This window comes from Aulostomus chinensis, chromosome 9 (genome assembly GCF_037954235.1).
Source record: "Aulostomus chinensis isolate RoL2024-O1b breed Wild chromosome 9, RoL_Achi_v1.0, whole genome shotgun sequence".
NCBI classification, from domain to species: Eukaryota; Metazoa; Chordata; class Actinopteri; order Syngnathiformes; family Aulostomidae; genus Aulostomus; species Aulostomus chinensis.
In genome coordinates, this window is record NC_141328.1 from 20,817,626 (window position 1) to 20,830,158 (window position 12,533).

The 12,533-nt window shown below is 43.9% G+C and overlaps 1 protein-coding gene across 1 annotated transcript in view; it reads right to left on the reverse strand.

Moving 5' to 3' along the window:
• The window catches only part of LOC147256238 (pleckstrin homology domain-containing family G member 4B-like), a 23,854-nt gene extending 23,023 nt beyond the window's left edge, over positions 1-831 (reverse strand). The window contains exon 1 of the mRNA XM_086214177.1: positions 707-831. The gene's annotated coding sequence lies outside the window, so the exon portion shown is untranslated. The remainder of the gene's footprint in view (positions 1-706) is intronic.
• Positions 832-12,533: the final 11,702 nt, after the last annotated feature.

The following is a 12,533-nucleotide window of genomic DNA, read 5'->3' on the forward strand; positions in this document are numbered from 1 at the left end:
CAATGACATCAATATATTTTGTTCTCGGGGAAAATCTGTTTCCACTATTTATATTTTCCTCTTCACCTGAAACTAGTGCTGATATTGTTAAAAACAACAACAACAACAAAGCTCTCTGATACCCAGTTACAGCAGTTCATTAACAATTCCTGTTCCTATGCATATCACAATCCATCCATCCATCCATTTACTACCGCTTATCCTGTTAAGGGTCAGGGGAGGGGGGTGGAGCCTATCCCAGCTGACATTGGGTGAGAGGCGGGGTTCACCCTGGATGGGTCGCCAGTCCATCACAGGGCCATCAGGAGCAATTAGGGGCTCAGTATCTTGCTCAAGGATACTTGGACACGGTCACCGGGGGAAGTGAGGATCAAACCAGCGACCCTTTGGTTGCTAGATGGCCACTCTACCTCCGAGCCACGCTGCCCCCGAGATCACAATCAGTTTCAACAAAGTCAAATTACGTTACACATTACATTACGAAGCTGATTTTTAAGGTTTTCAGCGTTCTAAAATATAATGACGTGAATAATTGAATGATATGTAAATAAAACGCTGCCTTCCCCTGTTTCACTGCCCCCTGCCAACTCTTGGGTCAGAGGACAAAAGGAGAGAAGAGAGCAGAACTTTTTAAGATGTTGTGGTGAGGAGACTTGAAACTAGAGCAGGGACAGAGGAGGTGAAGACATGAAAGAAAAAAATGCACCACTGCTGGTTGAAACATCATCCTGACGGCAGCTGCTGAGAAACAGAAGCGAAAATATCTCGTCTCTGTATGTTTGACCTGGACATGTCAAATGGAGATAAAGCGTGACAGAGAGACACAGACTCTCTCTCTCTCTCACCCAAACATTGACCAGGAAACATGATTCATTCAACACAAAAATAAAGGCTGAACACACCACCTCCATGAGTGGAAATCTGTCTAATACTGAAAACTATTTACAGCCAGAACTTTGAAGTTCAGACCGACGATGTCATAAATCCAATCTACTCCAGTATGCGCTACATTTTCTTGGCATTCTGCTTTTGCTCTTAGTTTAGAATCCAAATGTTTCTATTCTGAGAGTAAATTGGAGTCACGGCTGATTTAACCCAAAAAAGAAAGCAAAAATATCTCTCAAAAGTTTCTACGGGGCCCCCGAGTGGCCATGGAGAGAAAAAAAGTATACACGTCACATTAATATTTCAGAAGACGAGAGAGAGAGCAGCCAAAACAACAGAGCTTCTCTAAGGTCTTCAAATAGTTTTTTTGTATAATCAGAAGTGGCGGATGCAACATGTATGAAGTGTTTCATTCAGCTGCAATGTAATTGTGTTTCCATTATTAAGGAAAGAAATGACTGGGTTCTCTCTCTCGCGCCTTTGCACTCATTTCATCCTCCCAACACTGAGAATGTGCAGCAGGAGGCAGCATCTAATCTTGTCTTTTCATTTGTTCAGTAATAATAGCAGTGACATCACCCTGATGCTGAATCAGCCTCCCTGTGTTCTCACCATGAAGATGCGAGCAGTGAGCTCCCTGACAGCTGCGGTGGTCTGTTTCGCTGCCGCATGTTAGACACTCATCTCAAGGGCAGGAACTCATTGAAATGGGTCGAACGCGGTTCTCCGCACATTTGGTACTTTTCTGAAATGGTCTTTGACACTAGAAGATGCAGCCCGCCAGAGGAGCGAGGGGACGGAACGAGAGCGTGGAAGTCAGGGACGGCTGTTGACTTGTAGCTACAGTCCCTTAACTGCGTAACCCATTTGTCACACATCACTACTGATTAGTCAGGAAGTAAATCTGGTGCCAGCACCGGTCGGGTTTCTCATTGCTGTTTCTGTTTTTCATCCATCCACCTTCAGAGCGCGGTGGCATGGTGGCCATCAGCTGTTAGCTCTAGTTGAACAAAACTAGCATTTCTAGCTACCTTTCTACCTTGCTCGTGACATCATCGTCATGTTGTATTGTTTTTTTAGGACAGCAAAATCTTGTTTATTATTCTGCTCTATGCTACTTGGCAGTATTTTACAGGACTGGATGAAGGTAGCTGCAATGTGAACACACAGCGAACCAGGAGCTGGGTCAAAACCACCAGCTCCTTCCTGAATGGGGCTCCAGTTCACTCACACCAACCTGGTTTGGTTTTAAGAAGTCAGAAACTGGATGTGTATTGTTAGCAGGATATGAGGTGATTTACATCTGCTCCGCCCTCTTAAATACGTTACACCACCAGGGTAAATACCAGCGTCAGAAATGTGCAGTGTGTTCTCTAGCTTCACAACATGAGGCTGTTCATGGCTGCACATGGGCCAGCAGACAGAAATATACCTGTCAAAGGCCGATATTGAGAGACAGAAGACATAGAAAATGCATACAAAAAAATACTTAAAGCAGATGCTGAACGGGATAATGACAGAAATTTGTAAAAACAAACAAACAAACAAGAAAAGGACATTGATGCTCCAATCGATCAGAGCTAAAGTCTGCAGACGTTTCATAAAGTTAAAGGTGACATCGACCCACAAATGTATCAGTCTCCACTATAACGTGAAATATCTGCTGTTTCTTACCCGACAACAGAACAACTGATTTGTCATAATGTCTCTGAGAGGAGTAGAGTGCCCTCTGCCTCACTCTCTGCTGTTGAGAACAAGCCTGAAGACAAACATGTGTTGATGTTGTTGTTGTTGTTGTTGCGTCCTGCAGCAACCATTATTGTCCTCATCCTCCTGTCCTCACTCTTCCTCTCCCTGATCCTCCTGCAGGCTCCACCGTTAATGCACCGACCCTACTGGGTGACGAGGCAAACGGGCAAATGTCACAAAGAGAAGGATAGAGTTGGAGAACGGGAGGGGGAGTGATGCAGAGAGGGAACTTCTGTGTGTGTGTGTGTGTGTGCGCGTGTGTGTGTGTGTGTGTGTGTTGTGAGCATGTCCTCGCCAGAGGAGAGAAGCTGTTGATTCAACTGGTCACAGCCAAGGCCTTGTCGCCCTTGTCCTCATCTCTCTCTCTCTCTCTCTCTCTCTGAAATCCCTTCTTACTCACCCCCCCCCCCCCTCCATTTCCCTCATACATATTATAAACATGACATTTTACTTAATCCCAAATCTCTGCCCCTCCTCCTTGGGTTCTGCTTTGCTGGGTTAAAAATAAATGTTTAACAAAAAAAAAAAAATCCATAATATTCTGTTCAAGTGTCCCTTTTTTCTTGGACGTATTCACACAACCACACACACTCACAGAGCTGGAACGACGTCAGGTTTTATGTCTTAACCCAGCAGCTCCTTAGATCAGTCGAACCAGGAACAACCTGGACATGACAATCAAGCCTGACGAGGACACGTGAAGCTGCAGCACCAGAGAACTCGGAGTCCATCAACTGATAAAAATGGAAGGGGAATTAATTTCGAATAATGTTCCTTTGAATCCACCGCACTGCGAAAGGCAACAGCGCTTTACTTCTCGCAAAGAGCTTTTTTTTTTTTTATTGTGGAAAGAGGGTGACACCCGGAAAAATATAATCTACTTGACCTCATTCTTCATCTTGGAAGGAAAAAAAACGTCCGCCATTCTGCCTTCACTGATGTGCGCAAACACGCTGCTTATCTTTAGGGCGTGAATTACTAATCATTGTGGTGCTACAATCATTAACGCGTACACAGCATTAGACACAGAAATGTAGAGCATCGGATGGAATCTCACCACTGCTTTTCTTGAAAAGACCATATGCCTGTGTGAGACAACAGCGGCCTCCCTGCGTGTGTGTTCATGAGTCAGCGTACTTGGCGACGATCATCTTCGTGGAATGTCGGAGAGTTAAGAAGCTGCTAATCTCAGCAGGTGATGGAAACAATCACACTTCAGTCTTCTGCCTTCTATTTTTGCCTCCAGCATCCTCAGAACTTCAAGCATGCATCTTCCCGCGCTCCGGCTCAGGCGGCCAGCGCCTCATTACCGTTCTGATAGGCAGTTGACATACTGCAGCCGGCGAGCGGGGGTCAGAGCCGGGCTGCGCGCGGTGTTCGCATAACAGACACTTATATGAGCTTTTGGCTTCTTTGGTGTTTCTTTTTATGAAGTCTCTGAGACGTAGAAATATCCCTGGTGGCGAACAGGCACGCGGATGCTGTGCTAACAGACAGAGCAGCAGTTCTTTAGGGAGCTGTGGAGTCGAGTCCGTGTTTGTTTTCCATTTCTGACAGCGGCTGATGTCAGTGAGAGCAAGACTCCATGAAACACTCCTCCATTACACAAACCCTTATCTTGCAATTTGGCAAAACTATTCGCTCATTTTCTTTTGTAGATAACAGTCTCTTCTCATTTTTTTGTGTGTTTCTTCAGAATATATCCAAAACAGCGCAGCAACATGGTCAACAATTTTTAACATTCGCAATGTTTACGGGATTTTCGATTTGTAAATATCATATTAACACATTTTTATACAGAAATCTATTTTTTGCATGCATCTTGTTAACTCACCGATTGCTTCACTCTGAATTCCTGACCTGCATCGCTACGCGCAGCAGAGGAGGATCAGAAACCAACATGGCTTCTGTGTTTACTGTGTTGAAGGAGTTCACTCGTGCTGCATCCTGACCTCCAGGTTTCTCATGACCAAGATAAGGACTTTAACTACCATCTAAAACAACAATACAATGCTAGTGTGAAGACACAACTGTGGTAATTGTCAGTTCTTATGAACTGCAGAAAACAAAGAAAAACAGAGGGGGAAAAAAAGGAAGAAAAAGATAGATTTGGTTTCGACTTAATCATTCCTTTCTCCTTCTGTGTGTCTTGATCTATAATCAGTGGTCAAAGCTAGAAAACACCCATGGCTTTCTCTGGAAAAGTACTTAGCTTTGTCCTTGTTGTTTTCACCCAAACAGCAACCGCCACAACTAAGCCTGGAATCCACTCTGCAGCAATTCAGACTAAAATGGAACGCATCGCCTCCAAAAAGTGTTCCGCACCAAAGAGAAAATCTCCAACCTTCTCCGGAATAAAGCCGGATCTCAGCAGCTGATTGTGTCTTTCGTGCTTCCTTCTAACTTCGTCAAGCACTGCATATTTTGGTGTGTGTGCGTTTACCTTGACTGACAGGTGTGTGAGCCCTTCACCCCTCCACCTGTTGTACCTTGGCGCCATGCTGTTGCCTTTAAGTCTATACTCCTCCTGCAAACATGTGCTTGTGGCAGTGGTGAATCCAAGTCATACTGACTGTGTGTTCATGGTGGGAACCAAAACTTGTTCTGGTACCGACCTGCTTGCCCGGAATGAAAACATTATAGCTGTGACACCCACAAACAACAACTGGGTGTTATACTGGGTGCTAATATTACACCCCACCAATGCTAACACCAGGATAGCTAAATCAAACAGTGGCTGTGGCAGGATGCATGATTTAACTCTTGCTGGCAGCGACAGCTCTCGGTTAAAAAAGATACAACCAACCAGGGGGGCTGAAGGAGAAGTGTCTATTTTGGCTGCTGAACTTACGGGGTGACCCCTCGCAACCTCCTCTGGAGCTGACCCTGCTGTCATTAATCACCATGACCTGTTTGGGTCTGTCAGGAGGAACGGTTACAGCCTGACTTGATCTGTTTTAAACATATTGTTCTCAGAGAGAGGCGCGTGCGTGCGTGCGTGCGTGCGTGCGTGCGTGCGTGTGCCAGACCGAAATACAACACCAACAGTAGCTGGATGGTAAAAACAGACAGACATGACAGCAAACTAGGACACAGACTTAACAAAGATAAAGAAAACAAGCGTGATGAAAAATAAAAGAACAGAATGGAGGGAACCGACTCCACAGCCCAGATGTTCCCGTTTCTAATGACTTTCCTCTAACGTGATGTGGCACCTGAATAAATCCTGAGCGTAAGTGGACATAGCTAGTGGGATGTCTTGTTGACCATTTTGTCATCGCCATTCTGTTATTGTACAACCGAGGTGAGCGGGAGATATCAGCGCCCTACAGCCCACCCTGCTCTACGACCTGTTTTATTCAACTACACAACAAGCATCTTGCCATACTGAAGATTGTAAACTAGTGGTTGAGAGCATAGAAAGTATAAAGGTTCCCTGAGCTATTAAGTGGAGTGAAGCCTTTTGATACCGTCAGAGTCGCCCTCTGCTGGCTATGAGAGAGAATGCTGGTTTTAGGGTTTCAGAAGAACTGAAAGGAGTTCATGTTTCAGACCAGCTATGAATTGATTGGCCCCTGAGTGACCCCGCTTGACTCCTTCAATCCATCATAACATGAAATCCTGAAAACCAGCTCACTGATTCATGTGCTTGAATGACGCCATCATAACTTTGCAGTGTTTTCATCTTTTTTCCTCAGCAAAGTAGAGCCTCATTAGAAGGTGTGTGTGTGTGTGTGTGTGTGTGTGTGTGTGTGTGTGTGTGTGTGTGTTTTTTCTTCCAGGAGGATTCTCATGCCATCCCACAGACCGGGTCCTTGAAGACATCACTGGCTACATGCAGCAGGAAAAGTGAGCATATTCCTTTCATGCATTCCCGTAGTTTCTTTAAATAAAAAAAGTCTCCAAATAGGAGCCCCGATTTGACTTAAAGTTGAAGTGTGACATAAACAGCAGCAGGAGCTGCAGCAGCTGGCTCAAAATGTCAATACCTCCAATTCCATTCCAGCTCCTGAAAGAAACTTTTTCAATACCGCTTGAAACCTATTTTTTTTAAATGAATATGATGTCAGGTTAAATGCTGGCTACGATTGGCAGCTGCTTGACATTTTACTACAGTTTCATAACATGGAAGTACCAAAATGTGGTTTAATTAAGATTTTTTTATTTCTTTAGTTTGATGTACAGACCAATTTTCCATTTAAAGCAGTTTTACAACATAAAAAATTAAGATTTAAGTTTAAGGATTTAGGAGATTTAATCCTCAGATATGGAAATGTACTCGTGAATAAAGAGATGTCTCGGAGAATCGACGTTCGATACCAAGCTCAATCACTGCTGGTGGTCTCTACTAAAAAGTCATGGCCACTTTCCCATGAACCCCTCTGTCTGAATGAACACACACACACACACACACACACACACACACACACACACACACACACACACACACACACACACACACCAAAGTAAGTCACTTTTGAGGTATTTACATTGACCTACATTTATATGTCAAACATAAACACAAAGTCAACAAAAAATTCCCTAAAAGTCTGGTTTGTGTTCTGTCTGTCTCTCTCTCTCTCTCTCTTTCTCGCTCTTTTTCTCTCTTTCTCTCTCTCTCTAGTTTGTCTTGAGGACCAGTTCAAAGTTCAGAAATAGCAAGAAAACCTCAAAACATGGGTTCTTAAACTTTTCTCTACTTTAAGTGTTCTCAGGAAAAAACATCCCTCTGGGACCGTCACTCACTGAAGAGGAAATCCTCCTAAACTCTTAAGGTCGCTCTCCCACACACACACACACACACACACACACACACACACACACACACACATATACATGCACACACAGAGTTACAGCCCAGGAGACAGGTGATGCTGATCGGACACAAATAGTACAAAACCCTTGAGGTAAAACCAGGGTGGTAAAACCTTTCAGCAGGCCCGAGAAAAGCATGCCGAGGCCAGAGAGTACACCTGCACTCAGAGGAGACAAACAAACCCGCTCAGCAGCTGCTTAAACACACACACACACACACACACACACACACACGCGCACGCAAAAAGTCTGACCTCTTATTTATAACCTCAGCCACACAGCGGAGAAGACACAGCCGCACAGACGGACAGTAACAGCTGGTTACCGGAGTGAAGATTTCAGGTCACACAGGAGGAGGAGGAGGAGGAGGAGGACCATTAACAAACCTGATGGGCTGATCATCACTTCTATCAAGTGAAGTCACAGGCATTGATGTACAGCTGGATAGACACATGGTGGTTTAACTGCAGGTTTTCTAGAGTTCGTCTCTATCTAAACCATCATCTCCAGCTAAGCTGTAAAACAAGGTGACAGGAAGGACTGAGTTCACTCGTGATCTCAGTCCACAAGACGCAACCAGTTCATACTGAAATGGTGTCAAATGCGATAAACGACCCAGTATTCACACGGTCGGAGGGTTGGAACACTGGCAAAAATCTCTGCTTGCAAGGAAATGAAGTGGAAACAAACGATATCAAATATCTCGCCTGCATCTCACTGAACAGATGATCTTCAGTCTGGCTCATGTTTACTCAGAAGGTTGAGAATCAGGCCCAGTCGTTGTGCTACATACGGCTAGCCTAGCGTGCCACGACATCGCTGTTAAATTTTATGTAGATTAACAGAATATCTGCATGGATTTATGTACATGAATGTGCTCATGCGATGTTTAAACCTGACAAAAGATTTGCCAAGATTATGATCCCCTCAGACTGGTGGGGGCGGGGCTAATCCAGTTTGGGGCCCAACATCGTTTTTTTTTTTTTTACCACAGGCCCCGAAATCCCTGGCTACACTCCTGAGTGTGATGTCTCTCATGTGACGTGAAATAAATGAAACACTACAGCACTGCTTGGTACTTCAGACTAGAAGAGGAATCTACCAGCAGTGCTGATTTCATTTTGGTCTATTAGCAGATATCATGTCCTTCCACTGGTGAACTGAACGTCTCTGGATGATTGCGCTGTTTAAATTGAGCACGAGTGGCGAAATAAACACCGAAATGTGCGAATTCGTACCGGTCATCGAATCATCAAGTTCTTCCGAACTGTCTGAAGTCAGCACGTGACATTATCCAAACTTTAAACTGAAGTTAAGTTGAAATCCCGAGCAAACCGAGTTGCCCCACTTTGTCACCATCCTGCGACAAGTCAATCAAACACAGCTGTGCCAACTTTCAACACACACTTCAACGCCGCTCCAACATTTACTCTGACATTCAGTCCATCATTCGGTACCGGACTCGAGGACCGGGTTCTCTACCTTGTGCGCGGCTCCTCATGTCCGGGAACATGCCGGAGACGCCGAGCTCGGACTGTCGGTCCATTTGGGGGCGAAGGCTTGAGGATCTCCTCTCCTGTGGGGTCCTGCTGTGCGTGTCAGCCGTGTAGCATCCTGCTGGTGCCGCTGAGTCTCCTGTCTGATCCATGGGGCAGCGGGAACGCGCAGCGCGCGCGCGCGCACGCTGACTGAGCAAGGAGAACCAAAGCAGAACGTCCATATTTGATTATTAGATACAAACAGTGGTGTTAAGGAACTTTAACCGTGTGTTGAACCGAAGTTAAATGGCGTCTGCTGGCTACTTGAGTATTTTCATTTAAGGTAACTTTGTGCTTTTATTCTGCCACATTTCTGAGAATTATTGTTCTTTTTATTACACTACATTTGTCTTGACTTCAACGAATATTAGATATCAGTAAAATACCAATGAAACAAACAAACAAAAAATCTTTCGAAAAAATTGTCAGTCTGTTTTTTCTCATTATACTGAAATACTGAGTCTGTTTTAATGTGTTGGTACTTTCATCACTTCTGACACACACACACACACACACACACACACACACACACACACACTGGTACCAGTTTCCTATGGCTTCTTATATGAACATCCCACACCCACACTACGGTACAGATGATGCTTCACATGACTCTGCTGCTGACATCACCACTTCCTTTCTCATGGGAACCAGGAAGTGCTGCTTTTTCTAAAAGAAAAGGGTACAGAGGAATTTTCCTTCTCCAATAACGGGGTTCTGTCACTTGACTAGAATGTCAGAATGATATGTGAAACATTCATGCACAGAAATGTAAGTAAGACAATGGATGTTTGTGTTTAATGGAACAGGAGTGATTTTGGAGATGCATCAGTCACCTTCATTGCTCTCAACACGTCGTCCTCTCACATGACAACAATCTCTGCACCGTTTACTGACCTCTGCAGCAAATCAATGTTTCTCTTGCACTCATCTCCAAAAAAATGACAGAGAGAGGAAGCCATGTTTTAAATTGAGTGATTAAACACGCACACGCACACACACACACACGTGACATCACTGTGATGTGTGTGTTTGCAGCGTGGGTGACTCAGTGGGAGTCATTTTGTTCTCTATTGCATTTCTGCTCTACAGAATCATCAGATCGCCGCCCTTTGAGCTGCCCTCATCATTTCTGGCAACGTTCCCTTTCTTTACAGTTTGAGAATTCATTTCCTGTTCGGGTCAGAGTTTGTAAAAGCAACCAGGCGAGCTCAGCATGAATGCAGCTCCCCGTCAGACGCTGGTCAAACCACAGTTAGGAGACTCACATGGGAGCAATGATAATAGAATAGAGATGTTCATGCAAATAGTCATGAACAAATTACCTCACTCGTTATGGAGATATTGTGGGATAAAATACATCTTTTTCAGGTCACATTTGTGCTGAGGAAATTGTGTTTACCAAAAAAAAGTATTGTGTTATAGGGAAGGAACAACTTAAAGAAGACTTGAAAAAGGGTCAATGTGAAAGATTTTACTGTCTGTAAATGACCTTTAATGGAAGGTTTCTTGTATATGTATGATTTTAGTTAATTATTTGTCTTTTCTTGAGATAAAATGAGACTCAGAAGGGCTTTGACGCTGTTACTTGCGTTTGCTCTGAAATCTACAGTGTTTAATGTTTATCCATCCATCCATCCATTTTCTTCCACTTATTCCTGTTAAGGGTCATGGGGGGGGGGGCTGGAGCCTATCCCAGCAGCTTTCAGGTGAGAGGCGGGGTCCACCCTGGACAGGTCGCCAGTCCATCACAGGACCAACACATAGAGACAGACAACCATTCACACTCACAGTCACACCTACGGTCAATTTAGAGTATCAATCAGCCTCGTCCCCTCTTGATGTCTTTGGACTGTGGGAGGAAGCTGGAGTACCAGAGAGAACCCACACAGGAACAGGGAGAACATGGAGACTCCACAGGGGTGGGCAATCATGTGCCATGGAGAGCTGTGTGTATGCAGGTTTTCCTTCCAACCAAACACTTTAACAGGTGATTCCACTGACACAACTTCAGCCACAGAAGAGTGTTCACCCCTGCTCCACACAGAAAGATCCTGTGCTCGAGCTGGGACTCGAACCCGGTACCTTCCTGCTGTGAAGCGACATTGCTGACCACTGCACCACCGTGCCGCCCAGTTAGTAGATCGTTATGTTAATATTTTACTTTCTCTAAATGAATGTGTACATTGTACCCATTTCCTCTCTTTCAGGTAAGTTTTTATATCAGCCCGTATTGGGTATCAACCTCTCCTGCACAATGATTTATTTCTATTAATTTCTTTCTGTACATCTATTTCTTTTGCCCTGTTTTTTGTTTTTTGTTTTTTTTTAGTACTGCAAATCAGTACAACTCAACTATTAAACTCAACTTCCCATCAATCATCATTCATAACATCCAAATAAGATCCAAGGACAAACTTCTTTCAACAAGTTTATTGGACTTCTTACTACAACACAATGATTCACATTCAGTACAGCATAGTGATGAGTCTATTTATACAGGGTTTCTGCACGGTGATCCACATAATCATGTCGACGCTACAGTATAGGCATACATAAATAAATAAAACAAATATCTTAGATGTCTCTCAGCAGAGTTAGCATGTACCTTTCCTTTGCATTTTACTATGTTGTGGTACACTCTTTTACTTACAAGATTAACAATAAATAGCACATTATTTAGGATATGTTGAAATCAGACAGTGGGATAGCGGATGACAATATAGTACACTTGTCCCCTCCTTCTAACTGATTAAATGGGATTTTTTTTTTTTGGGTGGGGGGGGGGGGGGTCTGCTTGGACATAAACTGTAAGGAGCAGCTGAGGGGTAATCCTTAGACTGACCTGGTTGATTATCATTTTATGAGGAAGACTATGATACCCACGATGACTGTGACAGTGAAGGTGAAGCCCTGAGATGTTGTTGATGCCGAGACCGAGCGGTGCTGTCATGGTCGAGGAGGATAAAACCTCTCCATCTAAATTATAGATGGAGCAAGTCTAGTCTGGTGAATTAATACACTGAATGAAAGACCTACGCCTCATTGAAGTACAAATCTAGAATATGAAGAGAGACTAAACCGCTTTTGTTTGATAAATATTTCATTTTCTTTGGAGGACAAACCTTTTTAACAACCAAATTGATGCAACATTGTTCTGCATGGTTCCTTTAAGAGCTCTTCACCCTCTCATCTCTCGCCTCAGACGTGCAGATGTCTTCTCTCCTGATTGGACGGTCAGGAGTTCTAGGAGAAGAACAACAGCGCGGCCTGACAAAAAGAAAACAGTTCCTTACAAACCTCCCAGTCTGCTGGCTGATCAGCTGAGACTCTCTCACTATTGCCACCAAATGCCATGTCGTTTTGTAAATAATGGACAAACGGGCAAAGATAAGTCATCTGACATAGAAAAAAAAAGCTTCTTTTTTTTATGTCACGTCTCCATCTGTTCCAGAGGTGGAGATATAAAGGTTACGGTGGACAGTGACAATTGTTAGATTATTTACAATAATGCAAAAGGATTTTCCAGGATTCTTTTTTTTTGGG